A 12,946-nucleotide genomic window follows, 5' to 3' on the forward strand; every position below is an offset into this window, starting at 1 on the left:
TAGAGGCATTTCTCCTGACGTTTCGCCTGCATCTATGGCAAGCATCCTCAGAGGTAGTGAGGTCTATTGGAATTAGGACTCCACCTCAGACATCAGAAGGGCTGCAAGACCAAGAACAAGCCACGAGAGTAAAGATATCCACCCAGAGGAAAAGTGTTCCTGCCATACATCAAGGGAACCACTGACCGCATAGGGAAGCTGATGAGGAAACACAACATACAAACAATCTACAAACCCACCAAGAAAATCCAACAAATGCTATGTTCAGCAAAGGACAAGAGGGATCCTCTCACCTCTACAGGAGTCTACCGTATACCATGCAGCTGTGGACAAGTCTACATAGGGACCACCAAACGCAGCACCCGAATCAAGGAACATGAAAGGCACTGCAGACTACTTCAACCAGAGAAGTCAGCCATAGCAGAGCACCTGATGAACCAGCCTAGACACAGCATATTATTTGAGAACACAGAAATGCTGGACCATACCAACAACCACCATGTCAGACTACACAGAGAAGCCATTGAAATCCACAAGCATGTGGACAATTTCAACAGAAAGGAAGAGACCATGAAAATGAACAAAATCTGGCTACCAGTATTAAAAAAAACTCTAAAATTACAACAGCAAAACAGCAGAGAGGAAACAACCAGGCACAGATTAACACCTCTCAACAGGGGATTTTCCCAGGCACAGGCAGGCCTTCAAATGCTAATGAAGGTGGTCAGTTGAAACATTCACACCTAGCTCCAGCAGGGAAGAGCTCCTTGCCCCACCCCAGCCATTCCACAGATATATAAACCCATTGTCCTAATTCCAACAGACCTCACTACCTCTGAGGATGCTTGCCATAGATGCAGGCGAAACATCAGGAGAAATGGCTCTAGAACATGGCCCTATAGCCCGAAAAAACCCACAAGAACCTAGACCTATAATGATTCGGGCTGCCTCAAGTTACCTGTAGTGTGCTGACAGCTTCACATAAGACTGATGAAGCCTGGCATATGAAAAGCTCAGAAAAAGTCTCAGATCAATAGCAATGTTATGAGCAATTCATTACAAGCTGGAGCTTTGTGTTATAACTGGTAGACTGTTAATAACAATATGGCCATAATTCAGTCCAGAATAAATAATGTTTAAGTTCATTGAACCAATGGACATAGACATTTCCATTTGACTGAGGTCTACAAAGTTATTTTTTCTGTATTTTTGGATACACACACACACACAAACATTCAGAAAATTATAACTTTGTAAGCCTCGGTCAAATGTCTCATATATACAGGGTGTGTGTGTGTATGTCTAAATTCAGGATAACACTACTAGTGGGATGTTTGTCTGTCCTCATGCTGCAAATCTCTCAAAAGCTTAAAACCTGTTTGGAGACTTTTCATCCTCTGGAGCATTTTTATCAAGTATTTGTCAGATACAATATAAGTTATATGTATTTTAAGAGGGGTTACTACACTATTGACTTGAGCATCCATGGATTTAGGCATCCACAAGCAATTCTGGAACTGAGCCCCAGCAGATAACAAGGTTCTACACTACATATAGATATAGAGATGGGACCCAAATCTATATATGAAATTCATTTATGTTTCATATACCTTATACAGAACAAAATAATTTTAAACAATATTTTAAAATAAATTTGTGCATGAAACAAAAATTGCGTACATTAAACCACCAAAAAACAAAGATGTCATGTAGACATTCTGCATCCAGGCGTATTTTAGATTTTATACTCTTGGCTCAAGGATGACAATGTACCTGGATTTCAGTAAGGCCTTCGACAAGGTCCCCCACGACCTTCTGGCAAGGAAACTAGTCCAATGTGGGCTAGGCAAAACTACGGTAAGGTGGATCTGTAATTGGCTAAATGGATGAACCCAGAGGGTGATTCTCCCCCATGCTTCCTCTTCATCCTGGAAAGAAGTGACGAGCGGAGTGCCGCAGGGTTCCGTCCTGGGCCTGGTCCTGTTCAACATCTTTATTAATGGCTTAGATGAAGGGCTAGAAGGCAGGATCATCAAGTTTGCAGACGACACCAAATTGGGAGGGATAGCCAGTACTCCAGAGGACAGGAGCAGGATTCAAAAAACTAACAAAATGAAGTTCAACAGTGACAAATGCAAGATACTCCACTTTGGCAGGAAAAACAAAATGCAAAGATACAGAATGGGGGATGCCTGGCTCGAGAGCAGTATGTGTGAAAAAGATCTTGGAGTCCTCATGGACAACAAGTTAAACATGAGCCAACAATGTGATATGGTGGCAAAAAAAGCCAATGGGATTTTGGCCTGCATCAATAGGAGCATAGTGTCTAGATCTAGGGAAGTAATGCTACCCCTCTATTCTGCTTTGGTTAGACCACACCTGGAATATTGGGTCCAATTCTGGGCACCACAATTCAAGAGATATATTGACAAGCTGGAATGTGTCCAGAGGAGGGCGACTAAAATGATCAAGGGTCTGGAGAACAAGCCCTATGAGGAGAGGCTTAAGGAGCTGGGCATGTTTAGCCGGAAGAAGAGAAGGCTGAGAGGAGATATGATAGCCATGTATAAATACGTGAGAGGAAGCCACAGGGAGGAGGGAGCAAGCTTGTTTTCTGCTTCCTTGCAGACTAGGACGCAATGGAACAATGGCTTCAAACTACAAGAGAGGAGATTCCATCTGAACATAAGGAAGAACTTCCTGACTGTGAGAGCCGTTCAGCAGTGGAACTCTCTGCCCGGAGTGTGGTGGAGGCTCCTTCTTTGGAAGCTTTTAAACAGAGGCTGGATGGCCATCTGTCAGGGGTGATTTGAATGCAATATTCCTGCTTCTTGGCAGGGGGTTGGACTGGATGGCCCATGAGGTCTCTTCCAACTCTTTGATTCTATGTTCACCCTGTAGTTCATTATATGTCTGTGTGCTTTTCAGTTTCTTTTAGTTCAGTGTTTTTTAACCTGGGGACCCTTGGGGGGAGAGGGGTTGCAAGGGGGTTTCAGAGGGGTTGCCAAAGACCATCAGAAAACATATATTTCTGATGGACTTAGAAACCCTTTTGGCAGAGAAAGCTGAAGATCTCTCCACCTGTTTTTGGAAACAGATGGTGAATCCTTCTACTAAAAGCCCTCCTCTGCTGTGATTAGCTGGCCTTTCCGCCAAACTCTCAAACAAGGAGATGGATGTTTCTCAGACTCCTAGTGGGGAGGGGAGAGCAGGCATGCTCAGTGCAAAGCAGAATGGTGCGCATGTGTAGGCAAGGGAAAGCATGTGAGGTTGGAGGGAGGTTCGTGCCAGTGAGTCTCTTTAAGCCATGGGGTTCTGTGTGGGAAGTTTGACCCAATTCTGTTGTTGGTGGGGTTCAGAATGCCCTTTGAATATAGGTGAACTATAAATCCCAGCAACTACAACTCTCAAATGACAAAATCAATTCTCTCCTCCAACTGCACCAGTATTCAAATTTGGGCAGATCGGGTATTTGTGCCAAATTTGGTCCAGTGAATGAAAATACATCCTGCATATCAGACATTTACATTACAATTCATACCAGTAGCAAATTACAGTTATGAAGTAGCATTGCAAATATATTTATGGTTGGGGGTCTCCACAACCTGAGGAACTGTATTAAGGAGTCATGGCATTAGGAAGGTTGAAAAACACTGTTCTAGGCATTGGCAGAGATGTGGATTTCACAATCAGATGAGCTTTCACCTGTTTCCACCTTTCTATTTCATCTCAATTAGCTCCACTTTCAAATTAACTTAAGAATCTTGTGCTGATAAAGAACCAGTACAAGGATAACAAGGAATCATAGCCACAATGAAAGCAATCCAAGGTCAAACATTTCTTCCACACACTAACAAAACAACTGTCAGAAGCAATGGATGTTTCTCAACCACCTGTAATACCATAATTTATCCAATTTGACAAACTCAAGCCGATGGTTAGTTGTTCATATTTCATATTTGTCTACCATGATGTTATGGAAGACTGAAATTCTCACCTCATTTCTTATGAAGCAAAATTCTTCATGAGATTGGAGATTTCAGTCAACCTTTGACCAACCATATTTTTTTTTAGAAAGACTAAGAACGGACAATTTAGTGTTTCTTTCTATCACTGTTAAATTAATTCCATGCCATTTCTATGTCAGTGTGTCACCATAAAGTCTGCACAAAAACTCATGAATTTCACACAAATCAATGCATTTTATGTCCCATTTAACTTGATCAATATATTTTTGCTAGGGTTTTTCTTAATTTTAATGGTTTTCATACTTTCTCCCGTGAATATATGCAGTTTGTTGCATTTTCCTTCATTATGTGCATTTTTGTTCAGTGACTGTATCACAAAATTCTTAGAAGTATGAATACAGGAGGTAATGAAATGTGTTCCAGTTCATATACTGCTTTGGAATTGGAAAATTAGTAAATTCTTATAGAAATATACATCAAACCAAATTCTCCCCCTTCTGTAGATTAGATAAAGCATTTCAATTTCTCTCCTGCAGAAGAAATGCAGCCTTAGAGAATACAGAAACACACATCTTTTAGGAAAAAAATCACGGTCAAAGAACACAAACCTATATTGGTTTTCCATGATGGCAGCTTGCTACTCGCATTTTAATTCTTGTTTTCAAACAAGTTGTGTTAACAGCTGCTACATATTTAATCATATAATTGCCCTTTGTCTGAGTTTCAGAATTGTGGATAGAAATATTTACATCACACATGTAATACTTTTGACATTCTCTCCTTCAGAAGAAGACTCTTGCTTTAAAAATAATTGCTTAGAATTATCTTAGACTGAAACATACACTTTAAGAGGATATATAGTGTGCTTCTGTACTCTACCATGCATTCGGCCAACTGTAGCTTGATGTAATTCCAGATGGCAGCTTCATATTTGGGCCCTTTATAATATCAAATGCTCATTGTGCAAGGTGATTATATTACAAAAAGAAAATAACAGTAGGACAATTATGTCTCAATTACACATGTTTGTGGAGTATCTAGGGAATCATTGCTCGCCACTTCCTGCTCAGTTAGCTCGGTTATTAGTGATAAGTAGCACAAGGGGGATTTTAAGAGTATGTCAAATAACAAATCAGGTTTTGTGAAAATGACAGTCCAGAGTTCTATCATTTCCCCCACTAGTGACTTTCATATGAGAAATGTAGCCAATGGAAAAAAATAAAAGCAAGTTTGCCTTCCAGTCAGTGTAGTTATTTTGGTTTCCTTTTCCCTATTGTTGATCGCAAAAAGAAAGAAGCAGGAGTCAAGATTTTAGCTGGTAATTGCCCGCAGCGGAACAGAACTCCATTGTAGTTCTGCAGCTATTTTTTGCTCTATTGTAATGACAGCAGTGTTACATAAACAACCTGATCCTTTGCCTTTATGTTTGGCTTTGCACAGTGAGAAGGGAAGGAAAGTGTGGCAGGTGTCACATTATTGATTAAAAACTGTGTTAATTGCTCACAACAGTGCAAAGGGCAAGTAGAAGGGAAGAAGGAGACTTGATAGGTCCTGAGTTGCAACTATGGTAAGTCTAGGGGCCTTATTCTTCCTTTGCCAAATCTACCCCTGCTTTCAATCTAAACTTGAAAAACATAGGATCTGTTTTGGGAGATAAGCATAAATTCTTACTTAGTATAAGGCAGCTTTCTATATTTTCAATGTCATTAACACAAAGCACAAAGAACCTTCATATCTTTCTGGGGACCAGGCATCTGGTGACTGTAGGTGTGATAGCATGGAGGTGGAGTTTGAGAGAGCCACATAAAGAGAGAAAGAAGAGCCACTTTCTCTGTATGCATTAAGGAGCAGAGAGGGTAGAAGAACAAACAATTGTCATAATTTATATTATAAAAACACAATTCATGGTCCTACTTTCTAAAAACAGTATTGAATGAGGAAATGAGCAAAAGAATGCTGGGACAGAAAGACACTTAGGACTCACTCACTCTATACAATTATAGCATTATTATTCCACTTTAGCTGCCATTTTATTGTGTCAGAAGCAAATTGAAAATATACTGCAAGTTGCTTCTGGTGTGAGAAAATTGGTCATCTGCAAGGATATTGTCCACGAGACGTCTGGATTTGTTACCATGTCCCTGCATAGGAAGCTGGGGCTGCCACACAGGAGCTTATACTGTCTTGTGGATTTGAATCACTGACATTTAGGTCTTCAGGTCAGCTGTTCAGATCAACTGTTCAGCACAAAGGTTTGACCAATTGCACCACCGCGGCTCTGGCATAGTTCAGAACGATGGAATTCCGGGCTATTAGGGAAAGGTGCTTCAACAGATTAAGGTAAAAGAGTAAAGGTTTCCCCTGACATTAAGTCTAGTTGTGTCTTGACTCTGGGGGGGGGGGGGGGTGGTGGTTCTCATCTCCATTTCTAAGCCAAAGAGCTGTCTGTAGACACCTCCAAAGTCATGTGGCCAACATGACTGCATGGAGTGCCATTACCTTCCCGCCAAGGCAGTACCTATTGATCTACTCACATTTGCATGTTTTTGAACTGCTAGTTTGGTGAGCGGGAGCTCACCCCGCACCCCAGATTCGAATCGCCGGTCAGCAAGTTCAGCAGCTAAGCGGTTGAACCCACTGCACCACCAGGGAGCCCTTCAACAGATTACAAACCTCAGAATTGCATAGGCTTCTGCCATGTCAGTTATAGCAGAGTAACACCAATGGTACAAATGTATAGTCTCCAAATCTGATCCCCTCACTACTGGCCAGTGATGACCTTTTTTATACCAACTGCAACTGGCTTAGCTTTGCACTGCCCCCCTGGAATCAAATGCAGAAGACAGGAGGCTTGTTTGAGCTGTAGGAAACCATATCTTTCAGCAATCTGTTTTAATTTGCAGTTCTTTGGGAACTTGTTCATTTCTTACACTTAAATTCTGCTCTTCCTTGGGAAGCTCCAAGCTAGATAATGAGATTTTGAGATGGTCTCTCACACAGCTATTGAGCAAGCTGAGACTTTCTTGGCTTTCACAAGGTAGAAGCGGCTTATGTTGTCAGAATAGTCTACAGAATTTGCTGTAGAAATTGCTAATCATTTTTTTCATTGTGAAAGTCATTCAGTACATTTCTTATATGGATATTTTTAACAGACGTGTTCTACATTACTCTTTCCTTAATAGGGCAAGCTAATTCTGTAACCTGTGAACAAGCCAAGCTCTTTTTAATGGAAAGACCTACAAGCACTATTGCTACAATTTGAAACTGCTACAGAATGATAATAAATAATGTCCCTAGGCAGTTCAGTGCAGCATTACCTTTGCATTTCCTATAGGGCAGCCTTGTAAGCAGATAGACTGCATTTGCTATGAGAATCTGGGCCAGTTTTATAGTTCTTTCAGACTGAATAGATTGTGATCCACTGTAATTGAAATAAAAGACTGAAAATGCTGGGGTTTATGTTTCTTATAGGTTCTGTGCAGCTGCTTCAGTGTCTCCTACAGGCTTTCTTTCACTCTGATCCCCAGGCTTTCTATCTTAATCTTCTATCTCCAGTTCCACTTGAGCCTTGTCCTTCACTTATATATCTTCCTGTGATGCACATCATGGAAGAAACTGAAGGGAATTGAAGGTCATTTTGCTGCGTGTAAACTAAGGCAGAATTCTTAAGACCCAGCACGCTTAGGCTATTTAGAATATCACGTTTATGGGCAAACAGCAGTATGCTCCATGCCAGAACTACATGTACATTAAATGAAAAAATCTCTTCCAGAGACACATTTATCTCATCTTTTTGTGATAGTTATGCCATTCTATCCTTAATTGTTAGCCTTTGCAAACACCAGAAGGCTGTCAGTTTTGTTTTGTCCTAGAGTAAGTTATCAAGTAAATTGTAAATTCAAACTTTGAATTATGAACACTGGAAAAATAAATATGGCCCATTCAAGTAACTCAATATTCTAATCAATAAATAGGAAACATATAAAGGGGAATTAAATGCTTTCAGTTTTATTTTATTAGGAGGCTAAGAGCTGAGGAAGGTCTTTATAATATATTTATAATATATAATCCTGCCAGTACTTTGCTACAGAAGAGGTTGGGAAAGGCCTTCAGAGTCTTTCACTCCCAAATCTCATGGGCCCCTTTAAAAATTGTCTAAATGCTAACAAAACATGATATTTTTCCTGTCAAAACTCACAAATCATCCAACACCCCCAAACCAAATGAAATACTCAGAACTAGATACTGGAAATAGGAACTCCAAAAACTATTTTCTGTTGAATATACTGTATGATGGTACTAGAATTGCCAGAGTTAAAACTCACTCCTGCCCCTTTACTGTTGCACAGAAGAAATAATTGTAGTTGCTGCTCTTCTACACACCTACCAAACTCCTCTTCTTGACTTCAATTAAAGGGACATGTGCCGTCTCCGTTCTGGCAATTCTGGGTGATACTATACACCAGGGAATGGGGAGACACAGTTGTTCAGCCCACCCTAAAGGGATCAAGCAGAAAAACATCCACAGCTTGTTCTCCTTCCTATTCTTCTGTTTGCCCTCTTTCCTTTTTTCCAGTTCTACTTTAGACATCCTTCTGTTCAGGTACCAGGAATTTTATTCCCCCAATCTAGTCCTCAGTCTCATAGCACAAGATCATACCCTGTTCCTTTTGCAAGATGGGAAAGTGAAACTGGTACTGTTCCATTATCTGGTGGAGGCCAAAAGGGGAAACTAGAGAGAGAAAGATAATCCATTTTTACAAAGGGGGGGGGGGGGGAATTGAAGGAGGAAAACCATTTCCCCCATTTTTGCTGGTTATGCTCCCTTCCCACTTCCCATATCATAAACTAGGGTTGTTTCCACGACAGGGACATGGGTGAGGGAAATAACAGGAAAACAGGGAAATAGTTTTACTACTCCAACCCACCCTCTACCCCCATAAAATGGATATTCCTTCTCTCTCTAGTGTTCCCTTGTGGCCTCTGCCCAGATAATTGAACATTATTATTATTATTATTATTATTATTATTATTATTATGATGCTTATTTATATCCTGCTTTTTCTCTCCATACGGAGACTCAAAGCGGCTCGCAACTATAAGCATTACAATGCAATTTAAAATATACAAATATACAAATATGAAAACAGCATTAAACATCATTAATATTAAAACAATTCAGGTTAAAACCATAAAAGCATATAGAATCACAGCAGCCCCGAGGATCTGAAAAGCCTGTCTGAATAAAAAGGTTTTAACCTGTCACCTGAAGCACAGCTGGAAGGGGGCCATTCTGACTTTCCTCGGCAGGGAGTTCCAGAGTTGAGGGGCAGCCACTGAGAAGGCTCGTTCTCTCGTTCTCACCAACCGAGCTTGAGATGGAGGTGGGATTGAGAGAAGGGCCTCTACTGAAGATCTCAAGGCCCGGGCAGGTCCATCAAGAGGATACAGTCGGCCAAAAAGCCTGGACCTGAACCGTTTAAGACTTTAAAGGTCATAACCAGCACTTTGAATTGTGCTTAGTAACAACTGGCAGCCAGTGGAGAGACGGTCAATGGTATTAAAAGCTGCTGAGAGATCCAGGATAACCAACAGGTACACACTCCCCCTGTCTAGCTCTCTGTGTTGGTCATCCACCAAGGCAACCAAAGCTGTCTCTGTTCCAGGCCTGCAACCAGATTGAAATGGATCTATATCAGTGGTTCCCAACCTTTTTTGACTGGGGACCATTTGACCAGGGACCACTTTGACCAGGAACACTCTCCAACATTAGTACCAAAAGGATTATGAATCAAATTTGGTCAACTTTAGATTTGGTTATTTGGGCTTCTAATTCAGAAAATGTCATTGGATAGATCATGTTAGCTCTAGTTTCTGATGACAGAACATATGCCATCCAGTAGTCGCCATCTGCTTATCCACAGAAAACCATATTTAATAATCTAGAGCTGATGTGGTAGTAGTAATCCTTTGTGGGTAGTCAGCCTCTCCCTTCCCAACATCCCTGTTGCCTTGGCACTATAAGAGAGTTTTGCGAGACCAGTCACTCTTGTTGCTGCATGGTTTCGAGGCAATGATGAGGCCATGGACCATATTTTTATTCTTGCAGACCACTGATGGTCAGCAGACCACAGGTTGGGAACCACCGATCTAGATAATCTGTATCATCCAGAAATCCCTGGAGTTGGGAGGCCACCATTTAGTACTGTGAAACTAAATGTATTCGTTCGTATTTTCCTGAATGCTGAGATTTGAACTGTTGCCCAGAATGTAACCCCCACCCCACATACACATATAAACACATTTTAGCCCATCTCCTAGTTTTGGTTGTTGTATGTTTTTCAGGCTACATGGCCATGTTCTAGAAGCATTCTCTCCTGATGTTTTGCCTGCATCTATGGCAAGCATCCTCTGAGGTAGTGAGATCTCATGACACCCAGTGGCTACTGGTGATAGAAGTACTCTGTCTTCCAATAGTACTTGACAGGAGAGGCAGAGTAACCTAACCTTAAAAGGTGTCCCTCACGGAAGTATATATGAGGGACACCTTTTAAAATTTATAACCACATACAAAAGAACAGTAGTGTCATAGGGTCACTGGAAAATATGCTTTAACTTTCTTTAAAAACTGTCAAACTTATGTAGATCTCCAGAAGGTTGGACTAGGATCCTCATGGTCTCTTTCACCTCTCCAGGTCTGATTCCAATTATTTTACTTTTCATTATGAGAAGAAATTATTTAATTCCCCTCAAGTCTGACATTGCTTTTTCACAGTACATGTTATCTTCTTCTGAAGGTCAAGAAAGCGTATGCAAATAATTATCCATCACCAAAATTTAGTTTTGTTCTTAAATTTCCTTCACTTCCCCATACAGGAGGGGTTCAAGTGAGGGATATGTAGACCCGATTATCCCTCTTCTGGCTTTTCATAGAGGAGGGTTATAAGGGAAAAGATATCGGAAAATTGAATTGGGACTGGAAACTTATTGGAAGCCAGTGAAGCAGCTTAAACAGGGGGGTTGACCGCTCCCTGTAGCTAGCTCCCGTTAGCAACTTGGCCACAGATCTTTGGACCAACGGCAGTTTCTGGGCCGTCATCAAAGACAACCCCATGTAGAGTGTGTTACAATAATCCAACCTGGAGGTAACTAGGGCATGGACCAAGTCAGACTTCATGAAGTACGGGTGCAGCTGGCGCACAAGCTTTAATTGTGCAAAGGCCCTCCCAGCCACCACTGACACCTGGGCATCAAGTGTCAAAGCGGAGTCCTGAAGGACCCCCAAACTGCTGACCTGTGCCCTCAGGGGGAGTGTAACCCTGTCAAGCAGAGGCTGCCACCTTATACACCAATCAGCCCCAAGACTGACAAGGAGGGCCTCTGTTTTGTCAGTATTAAGCTTCAGTTTGTTAGCCCTCATCCAGCCCATAACAGCAGCCAGACACTAGCCAAGGATCCAGGGGACTTCCTTGGAGTCTGGTGGAAAAGAGTAATAGAGTTGAGTGTCATCCACATAGAGATGGCACCAAATTCCAAAACTCTGGATGACCTCACCCAGTGGTTTTATGTAGATGTTAAAGAACATAGGGGAAAGACTAGTACCTTGCGGGACCCCACAGGTCAAAGGCTAGGGATCCGAGCAGGTATCCCCCAGCTTCACCAACTGGGTACGACCCTTTAAGAAGGAACGGTGCCACTGCAAAGCAGTATCCCCAAAGCCAATTACCGATTGTTGACCAAGAAGGATACCATGGTTGATGGTATTAAAAGCCACTGAGATATCCAAGAGAACCAACAAGGACACACTCCCCCTGTCCAGTTCTCTAGCTGCCACATTCAGAAGACTTCAATTTGATTTTTAAAAAGTCAAAATGGTAGGGCTGTTTGTATGGGGAAACAATAAAAATCAGGGCTGCTTCAAATTGCAGTGCTTTACACTTAGGAAATTCATCAGAGAGATAAATTAGCATTGATCTCAGTGAAACTCTGTATACTTCCTTGGGGAACTCCTGTTTCATAACTGTAGTTGTTTGACAACTTCTGCATTGTGCATTTCAATGCAGGCTTTGATGATCATGAGACACCATGTTATGGTATGTTGCTTGAAAATGTTGAACTATACCGTGGGAGTTAGGGGTTGGTGTATTTTACACAGGGTCATGGCATCTGTTAACAGAGGGTAGCCATGAGCTTGTTAAGTTTATGTCCAATTCTCTAAAACATTATGCCCAGTACTATTGTTCTCCTTGCCCCGAATTATGCAGGTGGCTTTCTCATTTTCCAATTCTTAAGCTTTAATCTTGCTTCCACTGTAGAAAGATCTAACAAATCAAAGAAAACCCTTGTGGCAACATGCCAGTATAAACAACAGCCATGCAGATGGATTTTATTTGCTTGAATTGCTGTCATTTGAGGTAACATAATTAAAGCCTGACAAACACTCCAGAGTGAAGCACACATTTCAATGGAAGCATTTTCCCTTTAAATCAATGGTTTCTTCTAAGTGAACATATACAGGATCAGGTGGTAAACAAGAGGGTGCATCACATACTTTGTCATTGGTTTAAAACATACAAATTAAGGAAAAAACACATATTTGCTATGACACTGCATTTTGAAAAGTAATATTAGATGATCTAAAAGGTCTCAGGTTATAAAGAGTTAGAAATCTTAGGTTTTTCTTCAAAGTATGTTCTTCTTTCTAGTGCTCCTCTTTTCTCCCCTATCTTCCCTTCTTAAAAATAATCTTTCTGGACTTTCTGTCTTCCCTAGTGCTCATATATGCCTTTCATTCTGCTTACTTTTTTTTACCCAAATTATCAAATTGGAGCACTTTCTTCATTTTAAACATAGAGATCAAGGGAAGCAACATTTAGAACTGCCTTGAAGCCGTATTACAGAAAAATGAATAGCATAAGTCTGCCTCTATCTTGTCATTGGGAAGCTTAGCAATGTCTGCCAGCTGGGAACTAAAGGGA

This window comes from Anolis sagrei, chromosome 2, assembly GCF_037176765.1.
Source record: "Anolis sagrei isolate rAnoSag1 chromosome 2, rAnoSag1.mat, whole genome shotgun sequence".
Taxonomy (NCBI): Eukaryota; Metazoa; Chordata; class Lepidosauria; order Squamata; family Dactyloidae; genus Anolis; species Anolis sagrei.